General features: G+C 42.9%; 1 non-coding gene across 1 annotated transcript; it reads left to right on the top strand.

The window, feature by feature from the left end:
• Positions 1-20,743: 20,743 nt before the first annotated feature.
• On the top strand, positions 20,744-20,857 carry LOC138526642 (U5 spliceosomal RNA). The gene has a single exon (XR_011283677.1). It is a non-coding gene; the product is annotated as a U5 spliceosomal RNA (small nuclear RNA).
• The last annotated feature ends 6,981 nt before the right edge of the window (positions 20,858-27,838 follow it).

The raw sequence follows: 27,838 nt of genomic DNA on the forward strand, positions 1-27,838 counted from the left end.
CAAGGGCGAAAACTGTGGAAATCTGATTGGATAGTAACCCACGCTGAGGCAAACAAATACATATTGTTCCAAAATATATCTAATGAAATACAAGCACAAGGAAGCACTCATGAATATTTGTAGACATTCCCAAACCCTTTTTTTAGATCCCAGTTTATGAGGATTAGACTCAACCTGCACAAAACTAAGGAAGTGCAATCAGTAAGAACGCTGAATCGCCCCAGGGACATAACATGCAATGTAAAGAAAAAGAGTAATTGGAACACTTACAGCTTATTTTTCTGTTCTGTACTGCTCTAACACTACCTTGGACAAAGTATTTTATACACTTTTTGGAAAGCACAAGCACTTTATCAGCAGAAGAATGGTGGTCGTTATTGATGAGGGGGAAAAGACTTCCTTAACAAATGCAGCAGTCACATTTTTAAATAATGTACTGGACAATAGTGACGAATCAGGAAAGGCTGCTGCATACGGCATTTTTCTTAACTGTGAATAAGTGTTGTGTTTGTTGTGAGTTGTTAATTGGATTGTTCATTGGAATTGTTTTGCTAAAAGTTTTTAATAAACTAAAATTGCAATAAAAAAGAAAAAAATACGTGACGTACTTCTTGCACAAAAAGCAAGCTCAGGTGTAACCACTGATCCCACTACATAAGGAGAGACTATATGTAGAATGTGTGACTGAGTGTCAGAACATATTTTATTGTAGAAAAAAAACAACGTCATGTTGTGTTATAAAAGCAAAAAAAAACTGAGGACAGTACACATTCACATATGCCATTAGGTTATACATCACTATATCTTAAAATCTGCCCTCTCCTACTCATGTCCTACTCATGTCCATCCTCTCATCTCCCAGCATTCTTACAACACTATAGGCCTCATTACGACCTCTGCAGTAGCCATGCCGAAATCGCGTCTGGGTCCGTTCCCAGAATGAGGAATTACCGGGCCATTCCGAGTCTGGAGGGCCTGGTAATTCCTCGTTCCAAGGACCCGGACCTGGACCTTCCCCATTCCCATTTTAGTCCCCATAGGGCTGAATGGGAATGGGAGAGGGAGCAAACAACGGGCCGATTACGAGTGGTCCGTTGTTTGCTCCCTCTTCCCCTCGCGGGACCCGGTAAGCACACCTGGTTTTACCAGGCGTGCTTACCGTGTCCCACGAGGGGACCTCATAATGTGGCGGAACGGGTTTAACGGGTCCGCATCCTTTTGCGGCACCCGTTAACCCGTTCCGCAAGGGTCGTAATAAGGCCCAATGGGTCTGAATTACACAAATGTTTTCAGTGGGACTTTTCCATGTAAATCAGGCCCTTTAACTTCCAACTCTAGCGCTTGTCCTCTAGAGTGTTTGTCACATATATGAGTAATGACAGTGATGTATTTGTTGTAATGCCATGCGCTGTTACATGTGTGCCTCCAAAACCTCATGCAATACTTTTAATGAAAATCGTCTGCCCTGTTGGAATTTGAACCTGTGACCTGAACATTGTATGCATTGAGTCTTTACAGTGAATCTCTAAAACATCTTATTACCAAAACACGCTTTTATACATTTGCAATTAAAGCATCAATTAATTGAAAGCAATCGAGGGTATATGAGTTTAAAATAATAAGCAATGTTACACCGTAATGTAAATACACTCTTAGCATAAGGGAATATACTACTCTCACATTCAAAGAAAAGAAGCGGTAGCTGCATCTAAAATATGGTTTGTGACGACATGTAGACGTAATGCAAAGTTATATCCAAAATGCATTAAAACAATATTTGCCAATATTTTCAGCTCCAAGAGACAATTCTCGTCTTGATGAAAGTTTGCTGTTAATACATTAATGTACAAAATGCAGATGTTAGAATAATGAGTGACACTTAAAATGGTCTTGACAATGTCATTTTGACAGGTGTCAATGAATTGCTTGACTGCGCCAAAGAGACGACAGCAGCATTATGCACACTGACTCTGCAGAGAGTCTTTATGGCAGCTCAGAGTGCTCTGGTTGTCCTGAACATGGACTGCTTCAGTTGTAGGAGAGAACGCCCCCTTTTGAGTGGATAGAGAGTTTGAGGGGAACATGCATATGGCAGCGATTGTCAGGAGAACCTTTTTTATCAACCCTTTTTCTTAGAGCAGCACGGGAGTAGTGGGTGTGGAGAAATCGGTATTTCCATACCCTACAGTCTTCCCATTAACTGCACTGTTGCATCCTGCTGCCGGACTGGTATTGACACGTATCCCTCCAACACTTGTTCACACGTGTATATCTCAAAGTGAGCTTGCACCTCGCTCTGATGTGTCTTTGACTGCTTGTTCAACAAAAATAAATACATCAAGTAAAATAATATTATAGCATTTGGGTGCATTTTCTTAATTATTCCAAAGAATAGTTTGAATAAATGATGAAAACAGAAACACATGTACTTTCTAAACAAAATTATCACTTATGCGTGAATGTTTTAAAACATGGTTTTCTTCTGAAACTTGTTTTGCTTCCTTCCTGTAAATGCACTGATCTCAATATTGCTGCAGCTTTTGAGGGAAGTCTGGGAAGCGGGTGCCTCTCCACTCAAAGGTTAGAAATGCACGTTAAATGAACACCACTATCTTCAAGGAGGCGTTCATTTGGATTTCATTCTGTATTTTTAATCTAAAAAATGGACTCCATACATAAACCAACAGCCAACTATTATCTGTAGATGTGTCCAGGGTCGGAGTGGGGCATACAATTGTCTCGGTCACCAATGAAAAAGTGGCCCAAAGTTGCAAATGGCAATTCATTCCTTTTGTGACAAACTGTTTGAGTAGTACCTAATGGGAGGTTTTTGGTAAAATGTGATGCAAATTGTGCGTTTTAAAGAATGTTTATTCAGTAACAGTGGTAAAAATAACTAGCCGCATAATGAAGTAACTTAACAAACTGGCCTAAATGGAGCAAAAAGTGGCCCACTTTCACCCAAAATACTGCCCCACACTAGCATGTTGTGTTTTTTGTTCGGGCATTGCCCTATTGCCCTATAGACCAGTCTGAGCCTGAATGCTTCTACAGATTATTTTAAAATATGGGATAAAGTACCCACTATAATATGTTTTTGTTTTTGTGTAACATCGGTCACTGTCATGACCAAATAGTGGAACGTCTTGGAATACCAATTCCTTATTAAGATAAGGGACCTCTAAGATAATGTCAATATATCCTTTTTACGAATGCTAGGTGGTCACCTGATCACACTGTTTAATATTTGGTTTCTTGCTTACTGTAGTCTAATGCAAGGTGTCTTCCAGTTGCTGGTAATTATAATCAATGTAGAAACTGGATGGAAGAAAAAAGAAAAAGAAGTCATTTGCGGCTTGCAATGTGTTGAACCATATTTTAGGCTGTGCAATGCAATGTATTGGACAGATCAATAAGAGACAACCTGCAGATAGGTTCTTACCCACCTGTCTTAAACTCAAGCAGCACAAAAATAAGCACCCTGCCATGAACAGTCCCACATCTATTTAATGGAGGTTAAAAGCAACAGAACGTTATTTCAGATGGAAAAGGGCTCGGAAAACATGTCACAGATTTAGTTACTCCAGTAGCATCTGGATGTCTGCTCTGTGGTGGCTCAGTTAGAAGGTAGTATGATGTCACAGCTCAACTGTACAGTTATTACTGCTGAAGAAGTGATGTCATTTCTTACTATGAGTTGTAATGTCACTACTAAATGTTACTAGTACCCAGCTAAGTGGGTGTGGTGGACTCCCAGGCAATCACAAGGCTCAGAATGGGGGCTTTACTACATGGTAAAAACCCTGCTCCAACCGTCCTCGGAGGTGGGGGACGGCCCTCTTCCCTCAGTGGCAAACAGCTAAATCCGCTCCACCACATCCCCTCCCCCCACCCACACCCCTGTTTTCCACCTCTCCAAACCCCTCCTAGTGTACCCAGTGCATCCCTGTCATGGCAATGGCCACCATGGAAAGGGAGAATTACTAAATATAGGTCCTTTCTACCCGATCCATGGTGACCATCTTGATTTGTAGTTTTTTCCCACATTGAAAAACGGCAAACACGCCATTTCTCAAGTTGAGAAAAACACTATTAAACACTATTACTACAGCGGAAAGTGCTGGGGTACTAGTATCAATATAATCCTTGCAGGGGGGGTGGGCATTACGGGTCAGGTAATGTCCCAGGGCTAACGTTAAAGCCCTCCCTTATTTTGGGCTTCTAAATTATACCGCAGAGAAAAACCTGACTGGTAATGTACCCCTGCTCGGTTTACATCGCTTAAAAGGGACATTCTTTACAGGCCTTTAAACAGATCTTACAGGCTGCCCTGCGTTATGTAGTTAAGCTTTATAGACCCTGCCCTCGGTCCATACTGTGGGCTATGTGAGCATAACTGATGGTCCGGCTCGAAGACGTGGTCTATAAAGCATAAACTTTGGCTAAAGTCCAAATGTGGCTGATTCAACAACTCTTAAGTAAACTTCCTTTGTTGGAGGTTGTGGGAATTAATCTGCAGCTTTTTTTAATACATGAATCCAGCTGTGCAGATGTGCATGGTATGGTATGGTATTATGTGAGATTTACTTTGGCTTTCTCTAACTTCTTGATTATCTGAAAGATATCTGAGCCTTCAAAGAGCAAGTGCTAGGCAGGAATCAGGGGCTTTGGGACAAGCACAGCAAATCAGAGTGTAGCGATGGCAGGTAAGGTTGTCCAAAGGGTGAGCTGCCACAACATTCCAAGGCTTATAATATGTACAAAAGCAACAAGATTAGATGGACATTGGGTTTGTCGATTGGCAGCTTCTCACACAATGCTCAGCAGAAGGCTTAGCCAACTGCTTTAACAAGCTACGTATAGATTTTGGCATTTACGTCGTAGTAGCTACCTATAAAGCTGAGACTAATGACATGGAAACAGCAGATATAGGGGAGGTGGCATTTGAGCTGCGACAAACAGCCTGCAGAAGTTGTTAGGATATTTGTCTTCCCTGTCAACGTCCATGGCCATGATAAAACCTATGTGACATCCTTCCCCATTCCTGCTCTTCTCTTCCAAAACCACCCCAACTGGAGGCTATATTACCATGTTGTTTTAACTGCATGTCTCATGAGCTCATCAGCAATCTTATGATGTGTGCTGATGATAGACATGATTGACACTAGTGGAAGCAGGCTTGTAAAAACTGTTGATATAGATACTGCTGGTCATCAATGAATTTCTTGGGGCTCACAGGGTTGGAGAATGATTTCCAAGTCCCATTCAACTTCATGCACAGGGTGGCTGGACGAAGCATACCGCTTCTCAGTTAAAGGAATTGTTTCCAAAGTTGTGCTTCTTCTCTTGAAAAGTCTGCATTTATAAACATTCTATTCCCCTTCACCTGAAGACATGTGTCCGATCTGGACAAGGTGATTTAAAATGACCTGACAGGACTTGGAAGCCCACTGGGTCTTCCACAAAGTGCAAATACTTAGAAGCAAACACGTTTCTGCTTTTTGGCTGCTTATGAATAAGGAGCCAAATATAGAACCTACCCTCCAAATGAATGCCATTTCTGAGAATCTTTGATTAACCACTTTTGAAAGGTGTATTCCATTCTCTATGTAATGGGCCATTGCCTGTGGGGTGTGTGACATCCCCTTGGACCACTTGTCAGTGATGCTATCAGACTGCTAATATTAAAATCGAAAAATGCTCATGCCTCAAGCACGGATGTACTTTCTAACTTTGTTCTTAAGAATTTTCCAAAATGGTGACCCGAGATATTAACCAATTTCTTAGAACAGAACAGATTATATTCTCATGTTAATTTCTGGAATCTTGGTATGAAGCCCATGTCATACCAATGTACAAAAACGGTGATAGGTCTAGTAAAATATCTGCATCCATAATTCTTGGTAAGCTGGAAACGTGCATCTCAATAGTTGGTGTAGTGTAGCGGTTTCAGACGGGATTTAGGAGACAGATTGTTACCCTAAATCTAAATGGTTACGCTGTAGTCTGCTTACAGATATTAGCTTGGCTTAAGAATGCTGTTTCAATCTTTGCAGTATGGAATCAGTAATGATCGCACTCCATGACGATATTGCTTTGGCTCAGGACCATGGAGTGTCGAGTATTCTTATTTTACTTGATCGCTCTGCAGCCTTTGATACTATCGATCACCAGAGGCTTCTACAGTGCCATTCGGATGCTGGAGGTTTTGGGAGAGCCTCTGAAATGTTTCTCGTTCTTTTTATTAGACTGCACTCAGGTGGTGTCTCTCCCCCCGTTCACCTCCCCTCCAATGGTGCTTGATTGTCGAGTTCCCCAGGTTTCAGCGCTTTCCCCTCTGCTCTTTAACTTATATATGTTGGTGTTAGACAAGCTGATTGCTAGCTTTGGTGTGCACTTCTTTATGTATGCAGATGCACTCAGATCTTTTTTCGTCTTAATGCCCCTAAGGAAAATTCTTCTGAACTCCTGAGAGACTGCCTCCCAGCTGTGTGTCACTGGATGACCAAAAACTGGCTCAAATTAAATGAGGAAAAGATTGACCTCTTGGACCTCTGAGTATTGGCCTGCTTTCCTAGGACCCTGCCCAAAACATTGTACTGTAGTGAAGAGTCTCAGAATTAAGGTTATGACTTCAGGCTCTAGAGAAACACAAATCTCAGCGGTCTGTCATAGTGGTTTTGCAAAACTGAGGGTTTTGATTAAGAAGGTGCTTCTGTTTCTTCTGAATGAGGCTAGGAGAAAATCGGCACTGCACACCGCACATCGTCACAAAAGATATCTAACTTCACTTGGGCACTTTCAGGAAATAGGATTGACATGGTCTCTAATTTGACCTACCTGATTTGCCAAATTTTCAATACGCCCAATGTATCCTTTCTATGCATGCACCTGAACAAGAGAAAGGGCCCAATCATTGCTCAAGTGAAGTGATTAAAGTATACGTTTTGCCCATTTTCCATACTTCTTCTTGTAAAATTGTTCAATGAGAAGATTGTTCTGTCTATTAGCTATGAATTGGAACTTTAACACTTAGATGATTGGGATAAGCTCCATAAATGGAATGTTATGGAGGAAGGTGTTGTCTATCCATAATTGTGTGCTGGTTTAAGTGTTTCTGATTGAGCTTGGCTTAATCTCGTTAAAAGCACGAGCATCTTGGAACCTGTTTTTTCCATATTATATAATCTTAAATAAACCCAGACTTCCTTGTATGAGAATATTAGGACTATTTTGAAATTGGGATCTAATGGAACTCTTAATCAATTGATTGATAGATATAATTGTCTTTTGTATGCTTGAGGTACTCAGCTGGTGCACCTGGTTAAATGTACCTCACTCTGTGCCCCTCATTATGGCACTTTCTATCCCTCCCATCTTCTCTAACTGCTTTTCTATTTCATATCCTTCACCTGTCACTAAGTCTGGCAGGAAGAAACTCAAGAAGGACACACTGGACTCCAACCCTGGCCTGCCTATCGCTGACACATATGTCAGTGCTTTCGCCAGAGAGACTCTCACAGACATCCTCTTTGTCGTTCCTTCTCCCGACCTATGGACTCTTCATATGGCTGCTCTGCTCTCTCCTTACCATTCATCAAACATTAGTGGTGGCACCCACTGGGAGGTCCTTCTTGCCCTCTCTTCCACCTCCAGGGTCATTATAAATGTCTATCAAAATGGGACCAACCTGGTACAAGGGCCTCAACCAACCTCCTACATTTTGATAGGCTTCTTCCTTGCCTTATCAACTTTCCACTTTCCCCCTCACAGGTTCCCTTTCCAACTGTTTCTACAGCCACCCTTGCCAGCTATGCCCACCTTGGCTACCTTGCCTCCTACTAACCACAACATCTCTCTCACTACTGCTCCCTTGTCGCTTTCAACTTTCCAAGCCCCCTTGCCTATGCACACTGTACTCACAACCTCGTCAGCCTCCACCACTCTAGATCCCTTTCCACCTACTGCCACCACATCTGGGGCTTCCATGCCCCGAGTGGCCCCTCCTACACTGGCTTCCTCGCCATCTACTACTGGCCTGGCTCCCATCACTGACAGCTTTGTCATCCTCGGCTCCTCTGCCTCCAACTACCTCTATCTCTCTGGTAATCCCACTGCTTACTAGGGGGACCTCTATACCCTGTACCCCCCCTTGTAAGTCTTTAAAAGAATCAGCAATATGCTCCACAATGCCACGCTTAACTCTTGCTCTGCTGTCTAGCACTCCTCTGATATCTGCCACCTCATTGAACTGTTGGGTCTTGATGTCCTAGCCCTTACTGAGACATAGTTTTAGGAGCGCTCTGTCACAAGTTTTGACACACTTCTCCCCGAAGGCTACAAGATCCTATCTGAGCCCAGGCCCAAAAGGCAAGGAGGTGGAGCAGGCCCAGCTCTAGCAGGGGGGGCAAGGGGGCCAGGCCCCCCCCCCAATGCCACCCCCTGGCCCCCCTAGAAAGGGGGCAATGTCAGTGATGGTAAACAGCACTGGAATCCAAGGGAGTAAGGACCTGGGGGTGGATTTCACTCTACACATGCAGCAGCAACCAGGGTCGAACTGGGGCATAACATTGTCTCAGGCACCAATGAAAAAGTGTCGCACAGTGGAAAATGGGAATTCATTCCCTTTGTAACACTGTTTTGAGTAGTACCCAAGGGAGAGTTTTTTGATAAAATGTGAAGCAAATTGTGCATTTAAAAGAATATTTATTCAGCAACTCTGGTCAAAACTGCTAACCGCATAGAGTTAAACGCATTTTGCGTTTTTGGTTCGGCCATGGGCCTATAGCCTATAGGCCAGTCCGAGCCTGACAGCAACCTCAGAGATATAATTCTGAGAGGCTGAACTGCAGGAGGCCCTGCCAGGATTTTGTTTGCCCTAGACACTGATTTATGCGCAACAATATGAAAGCACAAATGACCAGGGATATGGAGGGCCATTCACATCTTTAAGTGGGGTAGCACACTCATTCAAGCATGCTGCCTACTACTATTTTCTCAAAACTAAAATCACAATTTCAGTTTCTGTAATTTAAAGTAAGTTTCTCTTTTGTGGGTATATAGCATCTTTTCACATCACACTTAATAAAATGGTTAACCATATCAAACAATCAATGACAGGTGATGTTGCCTGAACACAGATTTCTGCAGAAGGTGCATCATCTAACTGGGGGCCCTTACAAATGACGTTAAAAGTATATATTCTGCTGCATTAAATACTTGAGTATAAGTCAAAAGATAAAGTTTGTAGTAATAATAATGTAATTCAGGAGGGGAGAGGGTAGTAAAATCAAGTAGTGATAGATGAAAGGCTTTGAATTCAAAATTACCACTACCATTGCTCTGCGCAACATTCCATGCCATTATTCTGTAGTATTTCTGTGCCATTACAGAAGTGGACAAGCCCTTAGCAAATGCCTATTGGTGCTGTCACCAAAAGTTGCAGTTCAAGCTCAATTGCTAGGCCATGTACCCTCTTCACTGGAACACAAGCCACATGCATATTTAGGACTTGTGGTCTAGCAGTTTGGGATTAGTGACATGGTCAAGGCTGATTTAAAAACAATGGTATGATAGCTGGCCAGAGCAATGCCAGTGGTTATAATTGATTCAGAGATATTTGCCTATTAGGTACAAATCAGAACTCAAGCAGTGGAACACATATAGGATGGAGATAAAATGTGTGGAGAAACACACATCCTATGAGTGAGTTTGGTCACTTACCCACCCAATGACTAGCCAGGTCTATGTTAATGCCTATGGCATTACCACCAACTGCCTGCCCCACGCCACCAAAACGTACCCTTTCTGGAACTCGTTGAGCAAGCTCCATCACAAAGTAACACAAAATGTGTTGCTGTATAGTGCCGTCCACTGTTATAGCAAAGCATTTTTTTGAATGTTTTTAATTACTTAATTGTTTTTATTTTTTTATTTTAATACAGCTTATTACAAGCTTTTAAAAAAAAAAAACAGCGAAATAAAATGATCAGGAAGAAGTGAGTCCCAGAAGGAAACAGCAAAAGAAGCCTTCTCGCCAGGGGGCCACACCATTGTCATTTTGTTTTTTGTTCCGGTTAATCTCCATTAAGGCAGTCATTGTGATGTTCAAGATTAAGCGATTGTGTATGATTAGGAAGCACGTAGAGTCTCCTCATTCCATCCTCATTCTGTTTCCAACACTGTACTAGATCTCCAGGATCCAATCCTGGTTAAGTCATATGTGCTTCTGTTGACCCTTCACAATTGTGGCCCTTAGCGGATATTGACCATCTGATTATTGTGCCTTAATCAGAGTTGGAGGCTCTCTTTTGTCTTCTTCCATTAACCGAGTCAAGTCTTCCAGGAAGAAGGTCAAGGTAAACCTCAGCTTCTTTTCTTCCCCTTCCAACATTCCAATCCACCAGTCATTAACACTCATCGTTCAGTATTTCCTTGTCTCAGCCTCAAAGTGTCTTGTCCTGAGGCTTCTTAGTTCTGGGCACGCAATTATTAAATGTTTTAAAGTTTCATCATTTTTTTGACAGAATCGACAAGTGGTATCGGTATCGGTGGTGTTCTCCTTTTTTGACCTTTTGACTTAGTATTTCCTTTGTGGGAAAAAGGTTTAACCTAAACTTTAAAAAGATCCTCCTTCGAAATTTGCATGGGAAGATCATGTATCTTGGTAATTCATTTAAGGCTTTTGTTTCCTGTGTGTACTCTTTCATGCAAGCTAAATTTCATCTTTTTTCTCCTGTTTAGATTGCAAGCCAGCTTGAAGAGCTTCTTTTTCACCAATGTCGGGTTTGACGCCAGTAAGTCTTTGCTAGCGTTAAGTTGCATCAGTATTCTTTCACAATTTAGCAACCAATTTTCAAAGACACCCTCTAGTTTGTTTACAATTGGTGGATTTAAGATTTTAAACTGAGGGAGGGCATCTGTTCCTTCTATTTTCCTATATAGGGCCAAGGTGTTCCATCTTACCCTCGCATTGATTGAAGTTAAACCTAGTTCATAGCATATGCTCGCTGTGGGAGTACTTTCTGTGAGCTGTAAAATACGTTTCCAGAAAATGTTTTCGCACTGGGACCAAAGCTCCAACGGGCAACCAAACCTTGTTTCGGCTCCATGTATCAGAGAAGGAATCGCCTTCTCATACTTCTTATTAAGAGCTTTTCCTTGGGCTGCTGAGGCTTTACACTTGGCTTCAGTTTTTGCAAAAATTGGTTCGTCAGTGATGTTGGAGTTTATCAGCGCTCCTAGATACATAGCTTGAGTTACTACATTCAGCGGTTCTTTTCCCAGCACCCACTTGAAAACTTTTTGGGAATTTCCTTTTGTCCTGTTAGGTTCTTCAGGTGCAGGACCTCAGTTTTCTTTGCATTGGTTTCTAGGCCATTGTCATCCAGGTACGTTTTTAGCGCCACTAACTTCCTTTGGAGGCCAATTGGGGTCCGGTTGATTAGGACGATGTCATCGGCAGAGATTAGCCAATTTTCAGGAGTGCTGTTAATTTTTGGAGTGAAAGATATTACAAATTCCAATGCCCCCCCATGTCTGCAATGAATAAGCTAAATAGTGTTGCTCCCGAGGAGCAGCCTTGCTTCACACCTTGTGAGGTCGAAAAAGGGTGTGAAAGAGTCCCGTCTTGATCGAGACAAATTTGTACATGTGTCTTAATTGCCTCTGTAAAAGAGCTCCTGGTGTAATAAAAATGGATTGATGTGTGTCTTCAGCGAGTTGCTTTTATAAGCAATATCTTTGTCAATGCCTCTGTTCCTTGCACTGAAGTCATGTCTAAAGCAGGCAATCACAAAGGCAACAATTTTGGCTTGCAGATAGGTTTTAGACCGACATTTGCCAAGCAATGCCATTATATGCCCTGGTACTCGCTATTAACTAGCTTTTCCCATCCTATGGCCAGGCAGGACTTGTGATGATTCACAGGTTCTCATCACATCTCCCCACAGGGTAGCCCTCCCCTCCCCTATGAGGGTAGGGAGGTATGGCCCCTACCCACTGGTCCCCCTAGGGTGGTAAAAAGTAGGAGGACCTCATATGGAGAGACTCCGCTCATGGGGATGAGGACTCCCGTTCCGTAAAAGACCACCTTCCACCCTTGTTCCCTGGAGCCATGGCCCTATTACCTCCTTCTTTCTCCCAACCTGAAGCTACTAATGTGTGTGAAGTCTCTACTATTGCATCTGTAAGGCCAGGCAGGACTGAGACAAAGAAGAGCCAAAGAAACATTCAGAACGACAGTAGAAGAAATTACCAAAGAACCGTGATGAGGTGGCCACTGTTAGGCTTGAAGGTAACTTCAAAGGTATTTATGACAAACATTGACGCTACGCTGGGGCAGGCCCAGCAATATAAAGTAAAGACCAAGGAAGGACGAAGTGTGTTCAGGAGCAGGAAGAGCGGTAAGGGTCCCTGGTGTCCATAGTACAGGGTCTGGGAAATAAATTCAAACACATGCTGCCCGAAGCGCTGAGAGACAGTTGGTCTTCGAAGAAGAAGCTGAAAGGAATTACATGAGCCGGAGCAAACCCAACTCGCTGCTGAAGTAGGAAAAATCCAGCAGTGATGTGGCCTCTTGGACATGGACTGTGTGGTCTGTAAAACACATGGATAATGCCACAGTAACAGCTCAGCAGAGCCGCACAGACCAGAGAGGAGCAAAGCAGGAAGACGCGCTGAACATATGCTGAACCGACAGTGACCTGCAACCCTTCGAAGAACCGGGTGCGCTCCCCAGTGAAGATACAGGTAACAGGAGTTGTGAGATAGCTGTGTGGGGTCCAGGGAGCCCGAAGAGTCAATTATTCCTCAGGAGAGATATCCATCACAGTAGTGATACCGAATGAACCAAGAGACAAGTATTCCTCTGGAGTGATCTCCTTCGTCACAGTGGTGACACAAGACAGCATAAATCACAAGAGTACCTTGGGAGCGAACTCCCACTCCCTCACCACAGTGGGCAACTCAACACATGTGAAAGGTACCAAAAGGATCAAGAACTCGTGGGGAGTAATCTCCCCTATAATCAAGTTATAAAAAGTCCTGATAAAGGGCCAGCAATAAGAAGAAGAGTTGATAAAGTCTTAACTCGGTTGTTCACCAATTATTGGGAGTAAGTAGACTTCTAAAGACTTGTCTCCAAGACTCTTCCAGATAGACCAGGAAAAGGGAGTCATTTTCCTGGTCTAGGTATATTTGGTAAATCAGACCTTGATATAAGAGACTGTGGTTAAGTCAACCTAAGTTCATTGAACCCTTTTCTTCTTGGTTTATTTGTTAGTGTCAGGGATAGAATAGGTGGTTTGGACAGAGGGCAGTATTTTGGTTTCTTTTGAATTACATCCTGACAAGCACTCAAGTTATTTTGTGTTTTGAGGTAGGGAAACCTATCTTGAAATAGGAAGAGACAGTTATTTTCTTTATTTAGCCAAAATGATACCACCTTGTCCATCTCTGCACTCCATCATGCCACATACCCTTATGGCAGTGCCTGGCAAATGCCTATCCATGCCTAATCAAACCCCAAAGCTGTTGGCTTCACCATGCATGTCGTCTTCAGCTTGACTCTCTAAGTGAACGTGTATATGTCCAGATACGGGTGCCTTGCTTGCTACGCCTAGGAGATCAAGTTGCACCTCACTGAGTTGGTCCAACAAGGCCCTGCCTGAAAATGATAAGGCTAGCATGGCAAGTATGGACCAGTTTCAGATCTTCTCATGATTACGTTCCAATGGGTGTCTGACCTAAATAGAATGTATCTTGGTCTGTGTGGAAGCCTACTCTACTCTGCCAAAATGTTTCATGATTCAAACTGACTTGATAACCTCATACTGTTTTAGTAGCTTAAGAGTTTGCATTCCAACAGAATACATTTATGCATTTAACATTTGGACAAGGAACAAATGCCCATGCCCACCTGCTTTGCCTTTCTACCCTCAAATAGACACAGCGAAGGGTGCACAGGCCCTCCCAGTGAGGTGTTATCTTATTAACGTGTCTCAGAAGCAGATTATTTACAACAGGAAGTGATTAGAGATGACAAAAGGTAAAAGTTAGTGGCCATTGCTGTGGCAGTTTTTTCTTGAAATTGTATAGGGTTTTAACAAGCTATTTAAGTGTGATTGTTGGGTGATTAGGAACTAAGGGGATACAGAACAAGCTGTGTGAAACAACGACCTTGTCATGCATTTCATTTAATTTGATCTGTATGAGATGTTTTGTATATTCTCATTAATTTCCATGCTGCAGCTTGTAGGCTTCCATTCAAGATAGGGAAAATAAAGCTACAATCATAGGGGATCATTTTCCAAGTCAAGTGGCGTGGAAGCAATGGTGCTCAATGCATTTATCGCCACTTTTTATGAGCTGCAGGATTTCGTATCATTTGGCAGGTGAAGTTGGAGAGCAGATGGAAGTAAACAAGGTCCCCCTACCAATCCGACTGGCTTTCTACCAGCATGTATTTTTAAGTTGCCGGAAAACCAATGGATTCCTATGGGATCTGCCTGACTTTTACAACTGGTAAAAGTAGGCAGATTCAAAAGGAATTCATTGTGGATGACTCCCACAATCATTAATTGTGGAAGTGATTTACACTTTTCCAGACACATGGTGGAAAGGTGAAGAGCAAAGGCGATCTTTACCTGTGTTTTACTTGCTACTTTTCTAGTACTCGATGGAAACATTAACATTAATGAATGGTCCCTTTTGAAAAAAGTGGAAACAGGAGTGGTACCTTCCTGTACAATTTAAGATTCAAAATAAAATGCCCCAGTACTCTTTTCATCAACACGTTTCTACAATGATGAGTACATTGTCAGGTTCATTTATCATGTGACTTGTGCATGTTTAAAGTAATCTGTATCAAATGGAGTATTATTTTAGGCATTCAAAACCAAACTTCAACACATATTTGTACCAACTTGAGCTTGGGAGATGTGTGGTTAAGAATCTAAATTTCAGGCTAGGCTCACATTCTGGCTTTATCATTTAACCCAAATGTGTGATCCTGGACAAATTATTTAATTTTACTATGCCTTGCCTGCTTAAAATAGGTGGCTCTAGAAGTGATTCAGTTTGCATTATAAGCTATTTCAAAAAGTCTCGCTCAAGGTTTAATAGATGGGCATCACAGACAATAGGACCCACCAAGAACACACATCCACATTTTTATTTGAAAATATTAGGTCACATTTATTGAAAAAAATCGTGTAATTCAATAACAAATCAAAGTAAACACATCAAACAAAAAGTAATCATGGAAAATTGCATGTTATAAACAGTATTTATATAGTATGTACCAGACAATGATCTACAGAGGCATGTCAGGTGAGCAAGGCAGCCTCCTCCCTGCCACACCCCACCAGGAGCAATACCAAGAGGCTGGCAACACCGCAACATGCACCGTCTGCCTCCTGATGCTGCTCCCCCAGCCCTAGCATTGTATCCTACAAGTTATCACTCCCTCAACCCTTAAAAATGCAACAACACATAAAATGTTATGTTTAAAATGTAATTTTGTAAAAAACAAAATCTCCTATTCCTTGCTTCAGTATTCTGGAGGGGGGAGGGTCAATCTTTCACAACAAGATGGAGGTAGCACAAGCATCTCCTCCTGGGCCTGCTGGGAGTAGCCACAGTGTTCAGAAAGGCATTGTTGGTCAAACACCATCTGAGATGGTACAAAGACTGGGGGGCCCAAAGCTCAGCCCTCTCAGGGGAGGAGGAGGAGGCATCACCCTCGATTTTCCGCAGCCAGGCCAAGAAAGGCATGCTGGGGACTTGTGGGAATAGGGGGGAGTGGAGGTAAATGGGGAATGGTGGTTAGAGGAGCTGGAGGAAGGTGACTTGGGGTGAAAGGTGAATGAGGATAGGATATAATAGAAAGGGAAGAGCAGATGTGAAGGGACGATAGGTAGATTGATGTTGCAACACTATTTTCCTTGCTGCTCTTTTTGTTCTGTACTGTTTTTTTATAGAGGGGTGCAAATGTATTTTTCGAGACTTGGGAAGACATTATTTGCTGGATCACGGATGTGGGAAATCTGGTTCAATGGCAGCACTTTATTTAGGGTACTCCTACACCCACACCCAATGGAATTTGGGCCCCCGTGGTCACAATCCTGACCCACCCAGTTGAAAATTCCTGGAGCCGGGCCTGAGGGGGAGTATCCCTGATATTTCCTGAGTGGACCCCTCTTTCCATCATTCCCACTCAGGTCTATTCTTCCTTTCAATGCCTGGTCTGCAGGCTCTCTCTCTCTCTCTCTCTCTCTCTCTCTCTCTCTCTCTCTCTCTCTCTCTCTCTCCTGTCTCCTCACTTACTCTGGCCACCTTCTATCAGCTGCCAGGCCAGCCCACCCTCTTCCTCTCTGAATGGGCTGACCTGGCTTCTTCTCTCCTTCCCTCCTAAACCCAACTCATCCTGCGGGAGGATCTGAACATCCATCTTGATTCGCGTGACTCTTCAGGTCCTTTCTGCAACCTGTGTGACTCTCTTTCTCCATTCTACCTTCAGGCTGACGCACACCGCTGGCCACATCTTGGATGCTCACATCCCTCTCTCTATCCTTCTCACTACCTCACTCTCCTGGACTGACCATTTGCTTCTCTCTTCTCACTTGGAGTACTCTTCTCCTTTACCACTGGCACACCCTTCACTGCCTCCCTGTGAAGCAGAAGACTGGGTAAAATAACCTAGCCACACAATCGCTCTCTGGTAATCCCAACCTGGGATGTTGAGTTTCAAATAAATGTCTGTGAATCACTTATAAAATCATTGAATGTGTAGATAAGGTATCCAAATGGGTAAAAATCAATCATAACTCTGTGCCTTGTTTGTTGTAAAAATGGTTTATAAACAAAAAAGGTCAATCTCAAAAAATAATCACTAATAACTTCTTAGTGAGGAAGCGACGAACACATCCTTAAAAAACAGACTAAATATGCCAATGCATTTCGTAGAGTGATCTCCTTCATCAGGGCCAGTCTGAAATGTGTCAAGCCATGTGTAAGTAAGGAGAATGCCTGAAGTAATGGATATAGCGATCTGAAGTACTTGCTAAAAGCAATCAGTGTTGGGCAGTTGGTGTGTTCCTGCCGTTCTGGCGTGTAGAGAGCTGTCTCTGTCAGTGTCTTCCTGCCTTCAAGGTCATCCGACTCATGAAAAAAGTGACAGTGTCTGCCTTCGCCTCCACCTACTCTCCGCCTTCTCCACCCACATCTCTTGGGCCCACCTCGGTCATCCCCCCTCTTTTCTCCTCCCTCTCCCCTGTCACACCTGAGGACGTCACTAGACAAGTCTGGTCCATGAAAGCCTCTTCCAAACAGGTTGACCCATGTCCTCCTAAAACCATCAAGGACAACATTGATTATCTTGCTCCTCTGCAACCTCTCCTTTGCCACTGGAGTTTTACCCACTTCTCTCAAGCATTCTCTTGTGCACCTTCTGCTCAAAAAACCCTCTGCTGACCCTTCTATTCTGGCAAACTATTGCCTGATCTCTGTCACTCCTTTCCTGGGCAAACTCCTGGAGAAGGTGGAGTCAGCTTACCCTCCTAACTGAATCTGTTGGATGTCTCCATGACCATCAGACTGGCTTTAGAGCATCCAGAGGCATAGAAACTGCTCTTCTGAATACACATGAAGACCTGCTCTCAAATCTTGACTCTAACTCACCTTCTGTCCTCATTCTTCTTCACCTCTCTGCTGTTTTCAATATGGTAAACCACAACATATTGATCGACCATCTCCGTGATACCCTGGGAATCATAGATCAGGCTCTGGTGTGTCTTGCCTCCATTCTCTCAGACCATCCGTCCCAGGTCGAACTTGGGTCCTTTCTCTCCTCTATCACTCTCTCTACCTGTGGTCTCCCCGAGTGATCTGACCCATCACCCTGGTTCTTCAATGTCTACATGGCCCCTTTTGCCCACAGGATCTCTTCCTTCCCCTCTAACATTCAGTGTTTTGCAGATGACACCCAGTTCTCTTTAAGGCTACCCTCGCCCTCTTGCTCCTCCTCACTCATTCCTGCACAATTCAGTCGTGGTTTGCTACTAACAATATCTGCCTCAATGCCAGTAAAACAGAGATAGTCCTTATTGGGTCCCCTGCTCCTGCTTGCCAAGTTTCACTCTGTCCCGCCTCCCTTCGCCCTGCGCCCATACCTTCTAGTGAGGCAAAAAATCTGGGGGTTATTTTCGACTCCACTCTCTCCTTCTCGACTCACATCTCGGATATCTCCAAAAAGTCCCACTACCAGCTGCACCTCCTCAGAGGTATCTTACATTTTCTCACTTTCCCCCAAAGGCTCACCATCTCCAGAGCCCTGGTTCTCTCTAGGCTGGACTTCTGCAACATCTTCTTTCTCAATCTTCCTACTTCTACTCTCCATCCGCTACAACTCCTCCAGAACAGAACCGCAAGACTTATCCTTGGCCTCAAGCCCAGGAACCACATCTCTCCGGCTCTGAAATCCCTCCACTGGCTCCCTTTGTCTTCCAGGATCAAGTTTCAAACCCTTTGCAGTCCACAAGGCTTTCTAGGTCCGGGGGCCACACTATTGCAATGCTCTCTTCCTAAATTCTCTCCCTCTAGAAACATCCGCTCGTCCTCCTCCAATTCTTTGCGGGTGAGCCTCTTTTCCAAACAGAGTTTGGAGGTAGATCTTTATCCTCTGCAGGCCCCTACCTCTGCAACAACCTCCCTGCCTCTCCCCATCGTCAGACGGAGTTTCTTAAGTTTTGGAAACTCCTCAAGACCTTACACTTCTCTTTCTCTTTCTCTTTCTCTCTCTCTCTCTCTTTCTCTTTCTCTTTCTCTTTCTCTTTCTCTTTCTCTTTCTCTTTCTCTTTCTCTTTCTCTTTCTCTTTCTCTTTCTCTCTCCCTCTCCCATGCTAACCTCCTTTCCTTTCTATCCTGCTTCCCTCCTCCTTCTCTCCCTAACTCTGTTTAGTTTGCTGACTGGTTGCCTGGTGCACCTCCACAGGCCCACAGGTCCCAGGCACTCCCGCCTGTCTTTGCACTTGCCTCCTGGATTCTGCAGTATGCTCAGCATGACTTCACTATCAGTATACATTCCATGAGTGGGGTACCTCTCTGCGGTTAACCCTGAGGGGTAACCAGAGGGGTAACCTCTCTGCACTTAACCCAGGACTCTGCATCACTGGGTGCACCTGTTTCCCCCCTCCCCATTCCCCGCACTTCCATCTGCACACTTACCTGACCTGTATGTACTAGGCCTAGTGAGTTTGTTTGCCTGACTCCCTCTGCCTCCCCTCCCTAGCTTGGTTGTGCCTGAAATACCTCATGCATTTGCACTAGAAGAAATGTCGTCAGGCCTAGTACGCCAGTTATTTTTTATGTTAGATCAATCAGAACATTCAAGGCCTAAGAATGACTACTGTTTTCCCTTGCTCCCTCCCTGCCTTGAAGCGCTTTGAAGCACTTCACTTGTGTATAAGCGTTATACAAATAAACAATTACAATTACAATTGTTGCACTTTGGTGGCAAATCTCGGGAGGGTGAAGAGAAAGTTATTGAATCTTAAGTGGATTGAAACTGTGGGGTCTATCTCCAAGTATATATTGTGCAAATATCTGATTTTAGAGGTGAGAAAACTGGGTTTTACTAGGCTATCTGTGCAAATGTCCTAATGCCTGACACAGACATATTTGTTAAAATGCAATTTTAACATTTTACTCAAAGTTGAAATTAGTCATATTTGGTCTGGCCAGGACTTAGAGTTTGAACAATGCTGCTACGGTACATCTTCCTGTGCTTTAGAATCTTGCCAACATCTATGTGTGACTGCAATGGCACACTACCTCTCAGAAGTGAGTATTTTGGCACTTTTGTACATGACATTTATTTTTTGAGTGCTAACCAGTTTTGGTTTAGAATAATTTCAGGTAATCCAATTCCATTGACCTTCTCTGCAATTAAATGTAAAAAGATGGTTTTAATTTTTAGAAAATTCATAACTGATGATAGTTATATTTTTTAAAGATTCTATGTTTCTGTTTGTGTTAAAGGTTTGTTTTAAACCACTGAACACTTACATAACATAAATATACATATAAAAAGCAACGTTGAGTGGTCTTTGCCTACTTGAATTGTAATTGTTTATTTATGACACACTTAATAACCAGAGGTTTCTAAGCACGGACCCTGGAATTGAACCTGTGTTGCACTATGTCATCTTGCTCCCAAGGCGAGCACTTTGCTGTTGAGCTATCCTCCCAAGAAATCATGGTATGAATTGTAAACTAAGACACCTGGCAAGACATAGCTATTGCAGTCATACCCTCCAGTAACTTCATGAAGCTTAAAGAGTTGCATCTTGTAATGCCTATTATGTTTTTTTACGGTCAATAATGGTGTGGTTTAAAGCTCTGATGGAGGCCGGATCCGAAGATATCCATGTATTTCTTACACTTGTTGACTTTAATCTTTTTGCCTATTATACATGTCTCCAGTGCACCAAAGTCACTTTGCATACAGACCGTACAGTCGGAGGATGTTGGGTGGCAATTATGTTGCTTCCAGCTTTGCTTTGGCAGCCCTGAAAGTTATTGCTTATGCATGCTTGTTGTCTCTAGGGAAGGTCATTATTCAGTTGAGACACTTGACCAATCATTCCTGCTAGGTAGACGATTCTCAAACATGTGAGCAAGAGGCACAGTAAATATTTCTACAAGCTTGACACAGGATTCAGTACTTCTCAAACATTTGAGAAAGAAACACTGATTTCTCTTCAAACCAAATAAATCTTTTGCCTGTTACTAAAGATTTCTGTGGAAGGGAACATTAAAGGGTTTCACTCAATTTTTGAAGCCCTGCCAGGTGCAGGGTTAAAAAACGACAACAAAAAAAGAAAGAAACACTGAAAAATACTCTTTACATGGTGTACACAGGACTCATACACCATCAAACATCTCAAAAAGAGACACTTTTGATATTCTGTGCATGTTGGATGAAAGAGGCAGGACTCTTCAAACTCATGCAAAAGAGACATTTCATGTAGTCATTACATTGTGAATAAAAATGTAGAACTCACTAATGTATTAGAAATCATACTTAAGACTTATTTTGGACGTTGGAGGCCAGAAATGGACCCCATTGCATGCTGGATACTTGACAGAACTACTGGAGCATCCAAGAAAAATACAAATGTGAACTTCAGTGACAATTTGCCCCTGGAGAGTAGGGCCAATCCTGACAACATTATTCCAAACTGATAAGAAATAAAAATGTGTCATCTTTATTGTCAGACTTCAGTAATTATTTCTATGAAGTCTTAGTGAAATAGAGTTAGTAGTGGGGTGGGAGTGGATCAAACACACAGTGTAGCAAATGAAACTTGAGGAGCAAAGCAAAAGCAACAAGATGTCAGAGAAATATCCAGACTGATATTAGAGCAAGCAAAAGCCACCAAAAGGGTTCATTATTTCCATTAAAAGCTATCAAATATACTTTGAAAGGGTGTACTCGATTGGACCTATATAGTTCTAGCAAAGACATTGTTGAGAGGCAGATGAATATGTCATCCATAGCTACTGCCTCCCCCCCCCCTCACCCGGCCCAATACCGCCCAGGGGAGAAATGTTACTCACTAAGGATACCATACCGCCCTTATCCCAGGCTGGAATAGCAGGAGAGGAACATAATGTAAACTAAAGATGGCAAGAATAAACAAACTCACAATGAAACAACACATGTGCATGCATTAGACACAAAGCAAATGTGCACACAACACAAAGAGGGTAAGCACTGGGACAAATATGCATTAATACACAAAGAATATTACCATGAATACTAACACATACAATATATAAGCTTAATGCAACAATAACAACACGTGGAAACAGCTCAGTAACATAGAAACACAACAGTAATGGGCAGCCATATTTTCCAAAATGGAAGGTGCAGTACGCTTCTCAGTAAATTAAAGGCCTCAATGCTTAAAGAAAACTCAAAATGATGAAACATAAAATGCAGATCCATGCAGAGCTCAGTCAGTAGCTATGCATACCAAGCCAAAGTTACTGAGAAATCAGGGAGGGTCAGAACACTGCTGAAAAGGCACAAGGTAATAAATCCCAGAACATAAGAATAATACTCCCTGGGCCTCATTACGACTCTGGCGGAAGACCATGGTGCTATTAGCACCATGGTCCATGCCGGTGTCCGCCATGGCGGAAAGGGGAATTACCACCCCATTGCAAGGTTGGCGGGGCGGTAATTCCCCCTTCCTCCATGGCCCTTCCCCATTCCCATTTTTGCCCCATAGGGCTCAATGGGAATGGGGAAGGCGCTAAGTACGGTGCCGCAAATTGCGGCACCGTAATTAGCACCAAGGTCCCTTTGCGGGTCCCTACTTTAACGGCTGGTCTACACCAGCTGTTGAGGTCGGGTCCTGCAAAGGGATCTCGTATTTAGGCGATAATAGGTTAACGGTGCCGCAGTCTTTTACGCCGCCGTTAACCCATTTGCGCCTGGGTCGTAATGAGGCCCCCTGTCTTATTAAAGTTTTGAAAAAGTACAACCGACCATTGTGAGCCAGGAGCACGATAATTATAAGCCCATCCATAGACAGCATGTGGAATGGCACAAGAGCGTCCACAGTGGTGTAGAAAACCATAATACTGGCACTAATATTTGCTAAAATCCCAATAAATGCAGGGTGAAATCATTCTAAATGTGGTCTCATCACACGTGATTCATAATTGAAGAATACTTTCTATTCATTAGCAACAAACACCGATAGGGCCTGGCTCAATACTCATGCATATTACCAGACATGAGATGCCATTGTAGAGGAGAAGCCAACTGCCCCTGCAGGAAGTCCCTGCCCCCTACTACCTGTATGCTGGCAGCCTGACATTGTGCCATGCTTGACACCAGCAGTTGTGACTATTCCACGTTGAAACTTCGAGAAAAGGTATCCACTACGAAAAGCCTATCAGATGTATTCCCAAAGAGATGACAATCTCTTGGACAAGATCCCCAAAGGAATTTGTAAATGTGAAAAAGAGAAGTTGGTGACATCACAAGAAACGAGCGCGACCCACTGAGAAGACTGGCTGAAGAAGAGAATGTATGGACCTTATAGAAAATGATGATGAAGTAAAGAATCAAATAAACTTTCATGTGCGAAACGAAGATTGCACTTATGTAGAGCACTGTAGAAAATGCAACCAGTTCAGTAAATGTACAGATGCATCAAAGCAAGTAGATCAAGTAATCTTAGAAGCTGTCTATACGTAGTGAATAGACTGCAGGCAGAGCCGCCATTATATGGAAGCTGGACATCAGCATGACAATTTTAGTAAGTTCAAACCATAAAGAGAAGGGCAGGAAGCTGTGTCGCAGTAGAGAATTAGCTGGGAGCATGGAAGAATCGAGAAGGGCTGTCTGGGCTGGTGTCAAGACTGAAGACAGCCAAGACTGGTTATCTATTCTTGAAGGCAGAGAACGTGAGAATCTGAATTATCCCTTGTTAAGGTGCAAAGAAAGAACACCATGAGTGCCAGGTTTTATTCATTCAAGACAAATGCAGCAAAATGGACCGAATTGCAGCCTCCTGTCATCTGAGCCCAGGATGAAAATTGAGTTGGGCATGCATTTCCAGAACTATGAAAAGTGTGTGCTCAGACTCCCTTCATAGCAATAGGGACTAGCAAGCGCCATGCTCTGGCCAAGCGCTTGTCTCCCATTCATGGTGCGCACAACAGACAGCGTGATGCTGGCCCTTTAAGGAATCTACTGCCAGGTGCCTGGAAGTTGGCATGGCAATGCTGGCGTCCTGCTCACACATCCTGATCACTCCTCCGACGGCACGCAACGCTCGCAGCAGTCATGTGACACTATTCAAAAGCGCCTCCTTCGCGCTATTCCGGTGCTTCTGATTTTAGGACCAGTGGCGTTTGCGAACTTGATCCCTGTTGTGCTTGAGTATACCTGCTTCTTTTTACAGAACAACCCTTGGTGGCTGTACTCTGTCAGTTAACAATCATTGGTTTCCTGGGTACTAGACTTAAGGTTAGTGCCTTATATAAGCACACTACTGGTCATCTTTGCTATCGACTGCAATGTGTTAACCCTTTGCTTTCCCTGCAGTCTTCGACCAGCTCCAGTCTGTGCAGCCCGTGCCATCGCCTGCCATCTGCTCTCATTGGTTGTTACAGATACTTGTTTTTGGCATCCTATCTCTCTGCTAATTGACCGTGCTGGTTGTATTCTGTTACCAACCAGTCGGGTACATTAGCAGGAAGAATTCTTCCGCTACACTATGTGTGCAACACACCTCTGACAGAAGGCGTGTGTGATGAGAGATGTTGGGCTAATTGGGTGGAGAGGTACAATCCAGTCCACCCCCTGACACCTGAGGCATGAACTTACGTGCTACTAGTGAGCCAAATGTTCCAGAAGGGCACGACCATGCCAACCGATTGTAGATGGCCATATAACAAAGGGCCTTATAGTTTGAGAGCCAATGGTGTTCTGTGTTTTTTTTAACTTTTGAAGATGACTTGCATTAGGGGTGGGCATGAGTTGTGCACCTGACTGTAGAGACCCAATCACAAACCTGACCACTTATAGAAAGTATACTTAGATGTTCCCCTTAAGCCAACCACAACCCCCTGTAGGTTTTTCTTATTTGCCACGTAGTATGACATTATGTATGATGGGTTTTTACTATAAAAGTGTTGGTTTTTATTAAATGCTTTCAGAGAACACTGTGCGGTGTCCGTTGATGTCCGTTGTAACTCCCTGTTTTACACAATTGATAATAAAACATTAAAAGGACTTTGCCATCTCCCTGAGTTCATTTGATTATTTGGTGTAAGAGTTATTCTGCTTCCCATCTAACTGCATGACACTCTTCCCGCCCACGGCCCTAAATTCACAATGCAAGAATTACCTCATGGCCTAGGAATAAGGGATGGTATCTTCTTTCATTGAAAGGAAAACAGTCGCTGGCTCTTGTCTTGACGACCTGTCAGTTCTCCAAGGTTGGTCAGTAGAAAACCAACCAATTAAAAACCCTGATGCTAGGCTGCCCAATACATATTATGCCAACCAATAGGGTATTGTAGAGATGATGTCTATCTACTATTATCAATTTAGAGATTGTTTCAGGAGGAGCTATCAAAGTGTGATGATCCAATAAGAAGTTTAACCCTTATAGAATACACATATAGTTATCCTTACTAACCAATCCCTCACCCCATAGGTTTTGGTAACTCAAACTCTAGTATGACTTCAGTTATGATGAGTGTTCAACTTAAAAGCTGTTGTTTTGTATTGGAACGCTGTGAACAATGACTATGTTGCCGCTGCTTTATTTGGTTGTTAATGAAGATGGGTTTTGCCTTTCACTTTGTCTACTTCCATTATTGAGTCTGGGTTTTTCTGACTCCTGATTCTCTGTGTAATTTGGGGATTTTCTCAGACCATCATTACAACATGCACCCAACTAAAGCCAAAGGGAACACACATCTAATTTCTCAATTAAAGCACACAGGGCCTTATCGCAAGTTGGGCAGTATCCCAACTGGGATACTGGCCAACTTTTTTGCATTAGCACCCTCCCATCCGGCAGTATTACTACTGGATGACAGGTTGGTTGCTAACCGTTACTGCCCATTCCCATGGGTTTCATTGGACCCAATGGGGACTGTATGGTGCATACCACCGGCGATAATTGCACCAAAAATGGGATTTCTTTTGGCATGTTTACCCACAGCTATGAGCTGGGGTACACAGGAGAGACTCAAGATTGGGGGGAGCAGTAAATTCAGCAGTAACGCTGTTACCACCGCATTTAAGGGCTACCGCCCAACTCATGGTGGGGCCCACAATATCTCCTGTTGCTTTATTGCAACTCAATGCACGTCAGATGCAGCTAAAACATTTAGGAAGTATATTAAACTATTAACCATAGATAGGGATAACCTATGACCATCAACAGTCGATTTTACATCTGAGCTTTGAGTACTTAATTAAGGCATTATCACCATCAAATGGTATATGTTCCCCACTTTCAAACAGCTGGTAATGTTACTTTAGTCCTGATGAAAGCAGCCGATCCGCATGACATCAAAATTCATAATGCACTGGGAAAACTGACTGACCAAGTAGACACATATGGGGCTGATGTACTAAGCTAAAAAAGAAAAAGCTTAAGTAAAACTAAAATTACATATGCTATTATTTTTGCTTAATACATTAGCCCCATATAAATATTTAGATGCAGTAAGAAAAACAAATGGTGTACGTAAAATGTATGCAAAAAATGGATTAACTCCTACTTAGGCAATATTTTCAGCTTAGTAAATCAGCTCCATATAATTCTAGGATAGATCTATACGAAAAATATGTTGACAGTCTCTTGCCCACTGCCAATCTTCTCCTTGATAACAAGGGAAACAGCAATAATAATAAACCACTTAGAACTAATTTCCATAGAGAATGAAATTTGGAGGTATGAGGAGTTTTTGACGAGTTGAATATCAACAACCAAAACAAGAAGATCAGTAAGCGCATCCAGCCGACAAAAAGAAATAGTGAATAGGTTAATCGGGTGGCCGCTACTAAACCTTGCCTGTATTTAAAGTTTGTTCGTCACCACGGGAGGGACTTTGAGTCACAGGCACAACTCAAGATGATCCAGCTTATTCCAGAATTGTTAAGGAAACAACTTGTTTGTTCAAATATAGTAGAACTCCATGAGGCATCAGAGCATGCTTAGTAAAACTAAAAAGCAGGCTCACCAAGTAGTGGATGCTGTAAATATGTTCATACCAGATTAGGAGTGTGGGAAATGTGGGGGGAGAATGGGAATCTTAAGCTCCCAAGAGTGGAAGAAAAGATTTTGGTTAGAGTAACATTGGGGTAAACACATTTATGAGAGTTGCAGGTCATACAATATTATTCAATGCTGATATAACCACCCCTCTGTAGTGAGATATCTGAAAAGGCTAATTTCCAACTTCACATTCCCTGCATAATAATACCTTACCTGGAGATGCCTCAAATGGTGGATATTTCCAGACCTTTGGTTATTTGAAAATTAGGTCACCCAATTGTTTCTACATAGGCCTTAACACGTGTCAAAGCAATCCAATCAAACATGTCCAAAATAGAAAGAAAAGGTGTGAAATTCCATTCAATCTTGGCTCAAGACATTATCATGGTTACCTATCAAATTCTACATCCAACTTAAAAGTCTTCTGCCTGACCTACCGTAGAGTTTACAACAAGGGACCCAGATATCTTGTATCTCTTCTTAAACCTTATTGTGCCTTTAGGAACCATAGGTCTACAGGAGAAAGGCTTCTACAATGTTTTAAGATGCTCAGACATGGAGGCGAATGCTCCTAAACTCTGGAATGAACTACCGAAAGTACTAAAAGCTGAAACCAACTAGACTAGATTCAAATGGTCCCTGAACAGTCACTTGATAAAAAGTCTTTTGAAATTGGGCTCATCAAAAGTTTGGTCTCAGCCCTTGAATGCGGTGATAATGGTATTACTGCCGCATTTAAGGGCTGGCCAAATCACAAATTGGGTGGAAAATTAACTGTTTACCCCCAGCAAAAATCTGGAGGAGTAAAAATGAAATTTTCTGGCCATTTTCGGTGCTATTATCGGCAGCTCAAATGCAGCCAGCGGTAATAGTACACTTAACCCCATTGGGCCCCCCACAGCTACTCATGATCCGGTGCAAATTGCACCGGACAGAGTCATGGTAGCGCTATTAGCATTGAGTGGTATTACTGCCTGGATACCGCCTGACTCGTGATAAGGCCCATTAACCAACAGCTTTAG

Source organism: Ambystoma mexicanum, chromosome 7p (assembly GCF_040938575.1).
Source record: "Ambystoma mexicanum isolate Mex_15411 chromosome 7p, UKY_AmexF1_1, whole genome shotgun sequence".
Classification (NCBI taxonomy): Eukaryota; Metazoa; Chordata; class Amphibia; order Caudata; family Ambystomatidae; genus Ambystoma; species Ambystoma mexicanum.